Source organism: Tupaia chinensis, unplaced genomic scaffold (assembly GCF_000334495.1).
Source record: "Tupaia chinensis unplaced genomic scaffold, TupChi_1.0 Scaffold000094_1, whole genome shotgun sequence".
Lineage (NCBI taxonomy): Eukaryota > Metazoa > Chordata > Mammalia > Scandentia > Tupaiidae > Tupaia > Tupaia belangeri.
Genome location: NW_006159556.1, coordinates 3,078,036 through 3,092,861, shown reverse-complemented (window position 1 = coordinate 3,092,861; position 14,826 = coordinate 3,078,036). Strand labels below are relative to the sequence as shown.

General features: G+C 44.8%; 1 protein-coding gene across 3 annotated transcripts in view; it reads right to left on the bottom strand.

Moving 5' to 3' along the window:
* ABCG2 (ATP binding cassette subfamily G member 2 (JR blood group)) overlaps window positions 1–14,826 on the bottom strand; it is a 96,950-nt gene that overhangs the window by 59,190 nt on the left and 22,934 nt on the right. The window contains exon 1 of one of the 3 annotated variants that reach the window (XM_014585821.2): window positions 368–456. The exons of 1 other annotated variant lie outside the window; for it this stretch is intronic. The gene's annotated coding sequence lies outside the window, so the exon portion shown is untranslated. Of the gene's footprint in view, window positions 1–203; window positions 326–367; window positions 457–14,826 lie in introns of those variants that run through there. One more of the 3 variants, XM_006143253.3, reaches the window with a different exon arrangement.

Sequence of the window (14,826 nt, the reverse complement as noted above, 5' to 3'; positions counted from 1 at the left end):
GGCGGGGGCGGCGGGGTCCGGCCGCCAGGGTGGGCGCAGGCTGCGCAGATGCCGGCTCCGCGGCGCACTCCTAGGACTGCGTTAGGCGGCAACTCCCTGCGCGCGGCTCCCTCTGCGTCCCGCGGGCGCCGCCTGCCCCGCGGAGATAAGCGCCCCGCGCCCCCGCCGAGCTTGCACACGTGTTGCGCGCGTCCCGAGCCTACCTCGGGACTGGGACCGCGACAGCCACCCGCCCGCGTCGCAGAGAAGACTGTCCCGGAGCACGCCGGGACGACCCCCAAACTCCCGCCTCCGGAGCTCGAGCTAATGAGCAGGCGCGGCGCGCGCTGGTAATCACCCGGCGCTACCCGGGCTGATCGATCCATACCTCGACCTGCCTGGACCGGCTGGGGCGCCGCCGCTGACCTGGCTCCAAGCACCCAGGACGCTGACGCCGAGGCTTTTTCTGTCACACCCACCCCGCGAGCAAGCAGGCGATTTCTAGTGGAGCTTCTAAGAAAACGGGATGCTTTTGCCCTAGGGCCCATAAAATCAGGAACTGAACCTCAGGGGGAGGAGGAAAGCTGGGTTTCGACTGAAAATGTAACCGCGAACAATGTAAATATTATTTCTCACACTTCTGTAATAAGTCCTTCTCTGCACTATTCTGATGACCTAGAAAAGCGCTGGTCGTCTGGCAGCCTGGCCACTCCAACACTCACCTGCTAAGCGACCCTAGAAATCAGTACTTACAGTGGGATACTTGCAGGTTTGCCTTTACGAACACAAATCAGAGGATCAGTTGCTTAAACCAATACTAGGAGTTACCTTTCATTTTTGAACCCATACTTGAAATTTTCGGTCAAAAAAAACCTAGATAAGAAAATTCTACGGGAACCAGCAGCTAGCGTAATGGCTATGTCGCTGGACTCCCACGTAGTCGACCGCAATTCACGTCCGGGACCGGTGGCTTAAAACTCACGCCAGGCGCGTGTGCGTGCGTGCCCAAGATCCCAGGAGGAGAATGGAGGAGGAGAATGGAGGAGAAGGGATTGCGGCGTGACCATCCCCCCTGGGTGGGTGATTTCTCGCTTTCTGTCTCTATGTCTCTCTCTGTCTGTCTGGCGAGTGCACACGCCCTATAGCAAAGACCTCTCCAAAAAAAAGAAAAAGAAAATTCTACACAATTTTGGGGAGATATTGAAAATACTACGCTGAATAAAAAAATAAACAACAAACAAAAAATACTATGCTGTATACTTTCCAAAGACTTTAAAGTATATATTATAATATATCCAAACATCTGGGTGAAATTACTCTTGGATTAATTTCTGTCAGTTAAAGATTCCTAAAGACCCATATGCACATGTATTTTAGTCATACTCCACTTTAAGTCAAAATGAGGATAAATTTCCTCAGATCTGGTTTGTGTTTTTGTTTTACTACAGGGTGCGTCCACTCCCCAGAGAGAGAGAGGGAAAGTGAGAAATCACTCACCAGGGAGGATGGCCAGGCTGCAATCCCTTCTCCTCCATTCTCTGGGGATTTGGGACACATAAGCACACAATCCTGACCTGTTTTTCAAGCCACCACATGTAGGACTCCAACCGCACTGTGGGTCATATGGGATCCAGCCACTTGAACCACCATACCACCTGCTGGCCTAGACCTGCTTTTTCATGACTATTCACAAAATGAAGAGCACATCTGGGCCAGCAAGCTGGCATGGTGGCTAAGGTGGCTAGAACCCACATGACCCACCATGTGGTTGGAGCCCTGCACCCAGTGGCTTGAAAAACATGCTGGGGTGTGCAAGCAGGCTGGAAATCCCCAGAGGAGGATGGAGGAGAAGAGACTACGGCCTGGCCATTCTTCCTGGGGAGGGACCTCTCCCTTCTCCTCTCTCTCTCTCCTCCTCTCTGGCGAGTAGAGTGTGTGTGCCCTATAGCAAGCTAAACAAATAAATAAATGACTCAAGCGCATAGAAGCAGAGAGCGTAATGGTAGATATTAGATGCTGAATGGGGGTGGGGAGGAATGGGAAGGAGTTGGTTAAAAGGCCCAAGCGTGCATGTAGACAAATGGCATCGATTTTGGAAGCACGTTCCACAGGAGACTAACAAACAAATGTAATGCAGTAATACTCCTCCTCAAAGTGATTTTCAGGTGAGCACAGCTTAGTATGGTATGGATTGCTGGGAACAATGAGGGCGTTTCTGTCCAGGATCTGATTGTCGCACACTGTACAGATGTTTTTTAAAAACCATATTGTGGCGGGGCCCAGCAGATGGCATGGTGGTTAAAGGCACTGGGCTCCCACGTGGTCGACCCTGGCTCGAATCCCAAAACTGGCAGCTTGCTTTCTCACTTTCATTCTCTCACTCTCACTCTGTCCCTCTCTAGTCAAATTAAAATAAATAGATAAATAAAGTTAAATAAAATAATTCCTAAAAAAAAACAAAACAAGTAATGTGGGGTCAGCAGGTGACATAGCAGTTAAGGTGCTGGACTCCACATCACCAGCCATGGTCCGAGTTCCAGATCCTGGGGCTTCAAAACCATCCGGAGCACGTGTGTGTGTGTGTGTGTGTGTGCCCAAAATCTCAAGAGGAGAATGGAGAAGGGATTGTGTCATGCCCATCCCCCTTGGACCAGGGGGTGATTTTTCTCTTTTTCTATGTCTCTATCTCTCCAGAGTGCACACACTCTCTGGCACGAACTCAGAAAAAAAAAAAAATACCCATTGCACCTCACAAAGATTATACGTGAATCAGAAATTCCATTAAAAAGAAGATAAAGGGGCAGCCCTGTGTCCTATGGCCTATAGCAACTTGCATTCCATGTGCATACATGCCCAGGGGCTTGGCAGGAAGAATAGATAGAAAGGGGGGAACACAGCATGACCACACCCCATTGGGGGTTGCTTTTCCCCTCCTTTCTGTCTCTGTCTGGTGAGCACGAGCACCCGCTGGCAAAATTTTAAAATAATAAATCAAGTTTTTAGCAAAGAAAGAAGACCTTAGGAGAACTGCACGCCAGCCCCACCGGCCCAGTGGCAGGACAACCACAAATGAGCGTGACTTGCCCATTCACAAAGATGGAAGGCTAGGGAAAGCGGAGGGTGGTCTAAGTCGTAGGATTTGGTTTTGTGGGGTGGGTAGCAGCAGAAAAATGGAGCAAGGGCGAGTGGGTGAAGTGACTCAGCATAGGGCAGCAAAGGCAAGCATGGGGAGGTGGAAAGGGCGCTCCCGGAGAGGTCGCCTGGAGGCCTACGGCTGAACGAGCATCGGGCCACCCAGCGAATACTGGAGTTTATTATGAGCATTCCTCCCATGGTCAGGACACGTGAGTGGAGCAATGGAAGTGGGAGGGAGGCATAGGTGTTTCCTATTGCTGAGTCACAAATTACCATCGCATTCATTAACTACTCCGTTATCTCCCAGGGCTGGAGGTCAGGCTTCCAGGGCAGGGCAGGCTCTGCTCAAGGCCAAGTCAAAGTGCCGGGCTCTTAACTGGAGTTTCTTCTCCAAAGCATCTGCTTCCAGGCAGAGTCAGGGTGTTAGCAGAATCCAGTTCCTTTTGGTGTTAGGACAGAGGTCCCTGTCCCCACTGACTGTCACTGCGTGTGCTGCCTCCTCCACGCTGCCTGCTGATGTGCCCCTTCCATTTTCAAAGTGAGTTGAACCTTTTGCCACTTTCTAGCCTTTCTAGCTCTCTGACGTTTCCTGATGACTTTGAAAGGACTCTGAGGTGGAGTCAGGTCTGCCTTTAACATCTTTTTTTTTTTTTTTTTTTGCGAGGATTTTGCTGTAGGGCACATGCACTCGCCAGAAAGAAAGAGAGAGACAGAAAGCCAGAAATCCCCCCACAGGGGGATGGCCACGCCGCAATCCTTTCTCCATTCTCCTCTCTGGATCTTGAGCACACACGCACACGTGCCCGGCATGAGTTTAAGCCACCAGGTCCAGGACTCAAACCATGGTCGACTACATGGGAGTCCAGTGACATAGCCATTACGCCATCTGGTGGTCCCAATATCTATTTTTTTAGGAATTATTTTATTTTATTTAACTTTATTTATTTATCTATTTAAATATGACCAGAGAGGAACAGAGCGAGAGAGAGGGACGGAGAGAAAGCAAGCCACCAGGTCCAGGACTCGAACTGTGGTTAGCCATGTGGGAGTCCAATGCTTTTAACCACCATGCCACCTGCTGGCCCCATTAACATCTATTTTTTTTTTTTTTAAATATTTTTGAGTGGGACCAGCAGATGGTGCGGTAGTCATGGTGGTGGACTCCCATGTGACCAACTGGTTCAAGGTCCAGATCTTGTGACTTCAAACTCATGCCTGGAGTGTGTGCTTGCATGTCCAAAATGCCAAGAGCAGAATGGAGAATGGATTGCAACATGACTATCCTCCCAGGGAATGATTTCTCACTTTCTCTCTGTCTCTCCAGCAAGATCATGCACCCTATAGTGTCTCAAAAAAAAAAAAAAAAAAAAGAAGTGGGGCAAACACATTTACATCACTGGACTCCCATGTAGGTGATCAGTCGAGTCCCAGACCCATCGGCTTAAAATTCACCCGGGGAACTTGTGCATATGTGCCCGAAATTCCCAGAGGAGAATGAAGAAGAGGGGATTGTGGTGTGGCCATCCCCCCTGGGGGGGGGTGATTTTTCACTTTCTGTCTCTCTGTTTCTCTTTCTGGTGAGAGCATTTGCCCTGTAGCAAAATCTCTTAAAAAAAAAAAAAAAAGTAACCAGGGGACAAATAGTAATCTTGGAGGCTGTGGGAGAAGGAATCTTTAGAATTCTGACTCTCCTGGAGTAAAGTGAAGAAGATCGAAGAACAGAGCACCCGAGGTCATGGGTGGGTCAACTAAATAAACACAGAAATTGCCAAAAAAAAAAAAAAATGACCTTGGAGAGAAGAGAGAATAGAAAGGAGAAAAGCCAGGTGTCAAAGTCCCTTCCGTATATGGAAAGTGAACAGAGGGTAGGCATTAACACAGCTGGACAGCACAGCATGGGCAGGGAGGAGGGGGGACCATAGAGGAGCTGTTCAAAGCTCAGATGCTAGAGCTGGAGCACCTTGGTCCATATAACTTGTTTATACAGCAGACAAGAGACCAATAAAGGAATAATTTATTTGTTTATAAAGCTCATTTGAGGGTAGCTGGATTCCAGGTAGACAACTGGGTGGTTTGAGTTCTGGACCCAGCAGCTTGTAAATCACACCAGATGTGTGTGTGTGCCCAAAATCCTGAGAGGAGAATGGAAGAGAAGGGATTGCGGCATGGCCACCCCCTTGGGGGATTACTTCTCACTTTCCCTCTCTCTTTCTCTTTGTCTCTGGTGAGCACATGCACCTTATAGCAATAGTAATAATTATTATTACTAGGACCAGCAGATGGTGTGGTGGTTAAGATGCTGGACATTCTCACATGGCTGACCACGGTTCAAGTCCTGGACCTGGTGGCTTGCTTTCTCACTTTCCTTTTCTTTCTCTCTGGGTCTCTCTCTGGTCAAATCAAAATAAAATGAATGAATGAATAAAAGTAAATAAATATTTTTTTAATTATTTTTTTTATTTGATTATAAATTTTTCTCCCATTAAATGGAGTATAGTAGAAAAAGTATCTAAAATTATCTTATGATAATTACTTGCAGAATTAGATTGGTAGTATGGTAGAGTATGGAATGTTGATCCCTGTTATTTGAAATTTACCAAACTAAATTCTAATAGCCATGAAGGTCTTTTGTTTAATCTAAGTTTGTTTGTTTTTTAAAGAATTATATATTTGGGCCAGCAGGTGGCGTGGTAGTTAAGGAAAAAGTATCTAAAATTATCTTATGATAATTACTTGCAGAATTAGATTGGTAGTATGGTAGAGTATGGAATGTTGATCCCTGTTATTTGAAATTTACCAAACTAAATTCTAATAGCCATGAAGGTCTTTTGTTTAATCTAAGTTTGTTTGTTTTTTAAAGAATTATATATTTGGGCCAGCAGGTGGCGTGGTAGTTAAGGAGCTAGACATTCCCACATGGCTAACCATGGTTCAAGTCCCAGACCTGGTGGCTTTCTTTCTCACCTACCCTTTCTCTCTCTGTGTGTCTCTCTATGGTCAAATTAAAATGAATGAATAAATAAATAAAATTAAAACAAATATTTTAATTAAAATAAAATTTAAAAGAATTATATATTTAATTTATTAAATATTTAATTTATTAATTGTTATTAAATATTATTTTTTAATTTGACCAGAGAGAGAGAGAGGGAAAGCAAGAAAGCAAGCCGCCAGGTCCAGGATTTGAACCACACTAGGCCATGTGGGAGACCAGTGCCTTAACAAGTATAGCATACATACAAAAATAGTGGAGAACATTTAAGCAGACAGCTTGAGGTATATTTGCAAAGTAAACACACTCATACATCTGTTAACCCAATTTTTTTTTAAGAGCTATTTTTGCTGTAGTGTTTGTGCTCACCAAGAGACAGAGACACAAAGCAAGAAATCACTCCCCAGGGGGGATGGCCACGCCTCAATCCCTTCTTCTCCATTCCCCTCTTGGGATTTTAAGCACACATGCACACACGCCCGGTGTGAGTTTGAAACTGTCAGGTCCAGGACTCAAACTGTGGTTGACCATGTGGGAGTCCAGCAACGCAACTGTTACGCCATCTACTGGTCCCCTATTACCCAGATTTTTTAAAAAGAGAGCATTCTTTAAAAAGAGCATTATCGGGGAACCAGCAGTTAGTATAATGGCTATGTCGCTGGACTCCCATGTAGTCGACCACGGTTCGCGTCCCGAACCCGGTGTCTTAAAACACACGCCGGGTGCGTATGCGTGTGTGCCCAAGATCCTGAGAGGAGAATGGAGGAGAAGGGATTGCGGTGTGGCCATCTCCCCTGGGGGGTGATTTCTCGCTTTCTGTCTCTCTGTCTCTCTCCGTCTGTCTGGCGAGCGCACGCACCCTATAGCAAAAATCTCTCAAAAAAAAAAAAAAAAAGAGCATTATCCATACCCCAGAAGTCTTCTTCGCACTCCACCTTGGGCTTTATCTTTTCCAAAGGTAACCCTGCGCTATCACTATACATTGTTGTGTCTGGTGTTTTGGGTTTTTTTCCTTTGTTAATGATAGAAAGTATATTTGCACATATGAGACTAAGAGAGAGAGAGAGAGATAAAGCCCCTCCACAGAGTCTGGTCACGCTACAATCCCCTTCCTCCAGTCCTCCAGACTGGGCACCCATGCACACGCCCTGTGTGTGAGGCTGACCACACCAGGGATTTGAACCACTTTTGCCATGGGAGGTTTGGCTTCTCTTGAGCAATGCATTTTTGCTTAGTTTTATCTGTTTTTAAATTACATAAATGAAGTAGTTACTTTTGAGCCTGGCTCATTTTGTCAAGATTCCTTCATATCGAGCCAGCAGGTGGTGTGGTGGTTAACGCACCGGACTCCTACATGGTGGACCACAGTTTGAGTCCTGGACCCAGAGGCTTGAGACTCACACCATGTATATGCACATGTGTGCCCAAAATCTAAGAAGAGAATGAAGGAGAAGGAATTGCAGCGCGGCCATCCCACACCCCCAACCCTCAGTAGTGATTTCTCACTTTCCCTCTCACTGTCTCTCTTTTTCTCTCCACCAAGCGCATGCACTCTATGACAAAAACCTTAGGGAAAAACAAAAAAAGACTTAATCTTGACAGAAAGAAATTATGGAAAATTCATAGTATAGAAAATTGACATTGCCAAAAAAGTGTTTTAAAAAGGCTAATTTGGGGGACCAGCAGTTAGCATAAGGGCTATGTTGCTGGACTCCCAATGTAGTCATCCATGATTCGAGTCCTGTGGCTTAAATTCACACCCGGTGCATATGTGTGCATGCCCAAAATCCTGAGAGGAAAACAGAGAAGGGATTGCAGTGTGACCAACCCCCTGGGGGTGATTTCTTGCTTTCTGTCTCTCTGTCTCTGTCTTTCTGGCAAATGCATGCACCCTATAGCAAAAAATAAAATAAAATAAAAGGAAAGAAAGAGAGGAAGGCTAATTTGTTCATGTATATGATGAATGAGAAGGGCCTGTCCCATGGCCTGCTGGGTAAGTGAGCCAAATCCTGCATGGCCAACTATCTGGTTCAACTCCCGGCCCTAGCTGCTTGCAAAACACCACCGAATGCATGTATGTATGTGCCCACAATCCTGACAGGAGCAGAAGTTAAGGATTGCAGCATACCCACACCCCATAGGGGAAGGTGCTTTATCCTTTCTCTCTTTGTCTCTCTCTTTCTAGCGAGTGCATGCACCCTCTTGCTTATAACAAAAAATAGATAAATACCTAAAATAAAATAATTGGAATAGATGGAAAGATGTGGAAAGGTAGAAAGATCAATCTGAAAATGAAAAAAATATATATAATTGAGATAGAGAGATGGGGGCCAGCAGGAGGCATGGTAGTCAAGGTGTTGGATCCCATATGGCCAACAGCACAGTTTGAGTCCCAGACATGGTGGCTTGAAAAGCACACCAGGCAGGGGCCGGTAGGTGGCATGGTGGTTAAGGGTGCTGGACTCCCACATGGCTGATCGTGGTTCGAGTCTTAGACCTGGCAGCTTGCTTTCTCACTTTCCCTCTGTCTCTCCCTCTCTCTTTCACTCTGTCCCTCTGTGGTCTAATTAAAATAAATAAATAAATAAATAAATAAATAAAGGAAGAGAAGGGATTGCGGCATGGCCATCCCCTTGGGGGATTACTTCTCACTTTCCCTCTCTCTTTCTCTTTGTCTCTGGTGAGCACATGCACCTTATAGCAATAGTAATAATTATTATTACTAGGACCAGCAGATGGTGTGGTGGTTAAGATGCTGGACATTCTCACATGGCTGACCACGGTTCAAGTCCTGGACCTGGTGGCTTGCTTTCTCACTTTCCTTTTCTTTCTCTCTGGGTCTCTCTCTGGTCAAATCAAAATAAAATGAATGAATGAATAAAAGTAAATAAATATTTTTTTAATTATTTTTTTTATTTGATTATAAATTTTTCTCCCATTAAATGGAGTATAGTAGAAAAAGTATCTAAAATTATCTTATGATAATTACTTGCAGAATTAGATTGGTAGTATGGTAGAGTATGGAATGTTGATCCCTGTTATTTGAAATTTACCAAACTAAATTCTAATAGCCATGAAGGTCTTTTGTTTAAGCAAAGTTTGTTTGTTTTTTAAAGAATTATATATTTGGGCCAGCAGGTGGCGTGGTAGTTAAGGAGCTAGACATTCCCACATGGCTAACCATGGTTCAAGTCCCAGACCTGGTGGCTTTCTTTCTCACCTACCCTTTCTCTCTCTGTGTGTCTCTCTATGGTCAAATTAAAATGAATGAATAAATAAATAAAATTAAAACAAATATTTTAATTAAAATAAAATTTAAAAGAATTATATATTTAATTTATTAAATATTTAATTTATTAATTGTTATTAAATATTATTTTTTAATTTGACCAGAGAGAGAGAGAGGGAAAGCAAGAAAGCAAGCCGCCAGGTCCAGGATTTGAACCACACTAGGCCATGTGGGAGACCAGTGCCTTAACAAGTATAGCATACATACAAAAATAGTGGAGAACATTTAAGCAGACAGCTTGAGGTATATTTGCAAAGTAAACACACTCATACATCTGTTAACCCAATTTTTTTTTAAGAGCTATTTTTGCTGTAGTGTTTGTGCTCACCAAGAGACAGAGACACAAAGCAAGAAATCACTCCCCAGGGGGGATGGCCACGCCTCAATCCCTTCTTCTCCATTCCCCTCTTGGGATTTTAAGCACACATGCACACACGCCCGGTGTGAGTTTGAAACTGTCAGGTCCAGGACTCAAACTGTGGTTGACCATGTGGGAGTCCAGCAACGCAACTGTTACGCCATCTACTGGTCCCCTATTACCCAGATTTTTTAAAAAGAGAGCATTCTTTAAAAAGAGCATTATCGGGGAACCAGCAGTTAGTATAATGGCTATGTCGCTGGACTCCCATGTAGTCGACCACGGTTCGCGTGCCGAACCCGGTGTCTTAAAACACACGCCGGGTGCGTATGCGTGTGTGCCCAAGATCCTGAGAGGAGAATGGAGGAGAAGGGATTGCGGTGTGGCCATCTCCCCTGGGGGGTGATTTCTCGCTTTCTGTCTCTCTGTCTCTCTCCGTCTGTCTGGCGAGCGCACGCACCCTATAGCAAAAATCTCTCAAAAAAAAAAAAAAAAAGAGCATTATCCATACCCCAGAAGTCTTCTTCGCACTCCACCTTGGGCTTTATCTTTTCCAAAGGTAACCCTGCGCTATCACTATACATTGTTGTGTCTGGTGTTTTGGGTTTTTTTCCTTTGTTAATGATAGAAAGTATATTTGCACATATGAGACTAAGAGAGAGAGAGAGAGATAAAGCCCCTCCACAGAGTCTGGTCACGCTACAATCCCCTTCCTCCAGTCCTCCAGACTGGGCACCCATGCACACGCCCTGTGTGTGAGGCTGACCACACCAGGGATTTGAACCACTTTTGCCATGGGAGGTTTGGCTTCTCTTGAGCAATGCATTTTTGCTTAGTTTTATCTGTTTTTAAATTACATAAATGAAGTAGTTACTTTTGAGCCTGGCTCATTTTGTCAAGATTCCTTCATATCGAGCCAGCAGGTGGTGTGGTGGTTAACGCACCGGACTCCTACATGGTGGACCACAGTTTGAGTCCTGGACCCAGAGGCTTGAGACTCACACCATGTATATGCACATGTGTGCCCAAAATCTAAGAAGAGAATGAAGGAGAAGGAATTGCAGCGCGGCCATCCCACACCCCCAACCCTCAGTAGTGATTTCTCACTTTCCCTCTCACTGTCTCTCTTTTTCTCTCCACCAAGCGCATGCACTCTATGACAAAAACCTTAGGGAAAAACAAAAAAAGACTTAATCTTGACAGAAAGAAATTATGGAAAATTCATAGTATAGAAAATTGACATTGCCAAAAAAGTGTTTTAAAAAGGCTAATTTGGGGGACCAGCAGTTAGCATAAGGGCTATGTTGCTGGACTCCCAATGTAGTCATCCATGATTCGAGTCCTGTGGCTTAAATTCACACCCGGTGCATATGTGTGCATGCCCAAAATCCTGAGAGGAAAACAGAGAAGGGATTGCAGTGTGACCAACCCCCTGGGGGTGATTTCTTGCTTTCTGTCTCTCTGTCTCTGTCTTTCTGGCAAATGCATGCACCCTATAGCAAAAAATAAAATAAAATAAAAGGAAAGAAAGAGAGGAAGGCTAATTTGTTCATGTATATGATGAATGAGAAGGGCCTGTCCCATGGCCTGCTGGGTAAGTGAGCCAAATCCTGCATGGCCAACTATCTGGTTCAACTCCCGGCCCTAGCTGCTTGCAAAACACCACCGAATGCATGTATGTATGTGCCCACAATCCTGACAGGAGCAGAAGTTAAGGATTGCAGCATACCCACACCCCATAGGGGAAGGTGCTTTATCCTTTCTCTCTTTGTCTCTCTCTTTCTAGCGAGTGCATGCACCCTCTTGCTTATAACAAAAAATAGATAAATACCTAAAATAAAATAATTGGAATAGATGGAAAGATGTGGAAAGGTAGAAAGATCAATCTGAAAATGAAAAAAATATATATAATTGAGATAGAGAGATGGGGGCCAGCAGGAGGCATGGTAGTCAAGGTGTTGGATCCCATATGGCCAACAGCACAGTTTGAGTCCCAGACATGGTGGCTTGAAAAGCACACCAGGCAGGGGCCGGTAGGTGGCATGGTGGTTAAGGGTGCTGGACTCCCACATGGCTGATCGTGGTTCGAGTCTTAGACCTGGCAGCTTGCTTTCTCACTTTCCCTCTGTCTCTCCCTCTCTCTTTCACTCTGTCCCTCTGTGGTCTAATTAAAATAAATAAATAAATAAATAAATAAATAAAAAAACACACTGGGCACATATGCATACATGCCCAAAATTCTGGAGAGGGGAATAGAGAAAGGATTGCAGTGTAGTCATCCACCCTGGGGTGGCAGGAAGGGTTCTCTCTCTCTTTCTGTCTCTTCCTCTGGTGAGCACAAGTGCCCAAAAAGAAAAAAGAAGAAAAGGAAAGAAATAAGGAGATTCTGGGAAAAGTGAAGAAGAAAGAGGCATGAAAGAAACTTCGTGAAAAGAAGAATGTACAGCACCTGGTTAAAGAAACTTGAAGTGAGAGCAAAGTACCTAGAGCTGACCTCAAGGTCTGAAAGTCTTGGAATGTCGTAAATGAAACGATGAAAGAGGGAGCTGCCATGTGTCTCCGTGTTTGCTGTAAGTTACCTAACTCCGTGCCTGGACACGGGATACCTGGCCAATATTTATTGACTAAGCAATAAAAATGAGTTCAACTGGTGTACTTTAGGGGTTCATCCACCCTCGGCTGAAGCTGTCCGGCTGTAAAAGCAGAGAAGAGGTTCAGGACAGGCTGACCCTTTCACATGATACACTTCTGACTAAACATTTATCACCAGTAGAGATAAGAGTTTATTTGTGGGAGCAACCGAGGTTAAAGTGTAACGTGCTGAAATGACATTTACGCCGTGAATACACCAGCTTAGAATTTTCCATACCTGGTTGGCACATGTACTATAATATTGGGCTGTCGGAAAAGTGACGATGTATTTTTCTGTGCAAAAATGCATCATGACGTTTCCGACAACCCAGCAGATGATGGCAACGAAGCTCACGCTATGGCCTCACCGAGAACTATATTTTAGTCTCCTCTGTGTCACCACCAGTGTTAGAACAATAACCATGTAGTAATTATTCTACGTGTGGCAAAGCCATTGGCCAAACCAGACGTACCCAAGCTTCATGTTACCTCGGCAGTTTTTTCTATTTGGCCGTGGGTGCCTATATTTCTTTTATTTTTTAATAAGTAATTATTTTATTCAAGTTTATTTATCATTCTTATTTCTAAATTTGACCAGAGAGACAGACAGAAAGAGAACAGAGAGAGCAGAAAAGCAAACTGCCAGGTCCAGGACTCGAACCATGGTTGGCCATATGGAAGTCCAGCACCCTTAACCACCACACCAGTTACCAGCCCCCAAGTGCCTATATTTCTTACCATATTAGGGATGACATAGTCATGCCCCAGAGCTAATGAAAAGAATGTATTTGGAAAATATAAAGTCATCTCAACTTCTATCCCAAACCAAGTTAATAGTGAATATTTACGGACTTATTCATATCTATTGATTTATGTGATTTATGTATTGCTAGAAGCTTTAGGTTTCATGGGACTTTTTCCCTCTTCAAGCCTCATTTGATGTGCACAAGGCCCTTAGGTAGGGTCTATTAAATACCTAACTTGCAGATGATGAAACTGAAGGGCAGTGAGACTAAGCAACTTGCCCAAGGTCTTCTAGCTAGTAGACAACTTATGTTCACACTTATCTCTGCATTAGTGCTGATAGGTGAAATTTTACCTCTGTAAAAATTGCTAAAAGTCTTCCTTTTTGTTTGTTCGTTTGTTTGTTTGCTGTAGGGTACATACATTTACCCCAAGAAAGAGACAGAAAGAGGAAGCAAGGGACAGAGAGAAATCACCTCCACACAGGGGAACGGCCACACTTCTCTGGAGACTCTGGGCCCTCATGTACATCCACCTGGGATGTTTTTAAGCTGCCAGGTCTGAGACTTGAATAGCAGTCGGCCATGTGGAATCCAGCCTCTTTAACCACCAGACCACCTGACTGGCCCACCAAAAATCTTTTCTGGGGGAGACAATGTACAATGAATTTATTCACCCTCCAAAATCTCCCTCAGCAACAACAGATCAAATTAAAGAAGAAAAACAAAAAAGCATAGACAAATCTGAGATAAATATTTCAACATGAAAGCAATTCAAAATGGTAGAAATTCCTAAAGCTCAGGGGATGAGGATGTTGGGTGATCTAGAAACAGGCAGTGCAGGTTTAGGGGTGGCAGGCGGCATGGTGGTTAAAGCAGTTAACCATGGCTGACTGCACAGTTCAGATCCCAGACCACAGCAGCTTGAGAAACCTGCCAGGCTCGTGTGTGCGAGTACCAAAGCCCAAAGTCCTGAGAAGAAAATGGAGGAGGAGGTATTGTGGCTAGGGGCTGACACGCATGTTCTCTCTCTCCCCCCTTCTCTGTCTCTCTCTTTCTCTCTTCCAGGCACATGAGCCCTATGACAAACAAATAAAAATTACTTTCATAAAAGTCTGTTTATTGAGACCAGCAGATGGCATAGTGGTTATGTCCCTGGACTCTCACGTAGTCAACCGCTATTGGAAGACCCCATCTGCGGCTTCAGACTCACGCTGGGCATGTGTGCATGCGTGCCCAAAGTCCTGAGAGGAGAATGAAGGAGAAGGGATTGCTGCGTGGCCATCTCCCCTGGGGGTGGGGGGTGATTTCTTGCTTTCTCTCTTTCTCTCTATGTCTCTCTGGCAAGCACAGGCACCTTGTAACAAAAATCTCTCAAACAAAAGTCTGTTTATTTATTTCTTTCATGAGAGAGAGAGAGAGACAGAGAGACAGGCATTCCAAGTGGGTTCACATTGTGATCCAAGCCCAGCCTCAGCCAGTCCCAGACCATGAGAAATGCACGCCCAGCATACTGAGGGAGGTCTCTGGATGAAACCCAGAAGCTCCTCATGGGGGTCAGCTTTGCAGTGTGATGCTCCCTCTAAGCCACCTTCCAGCCTCCTGAATAGCTTTTTTTTTTTTTTTGAGAGGTTTTTGTTATAGGGTGCGTGTGCTCGCCAGACAGACAGAGAGAGACAGAGAGACAGAAAGTGAGAAA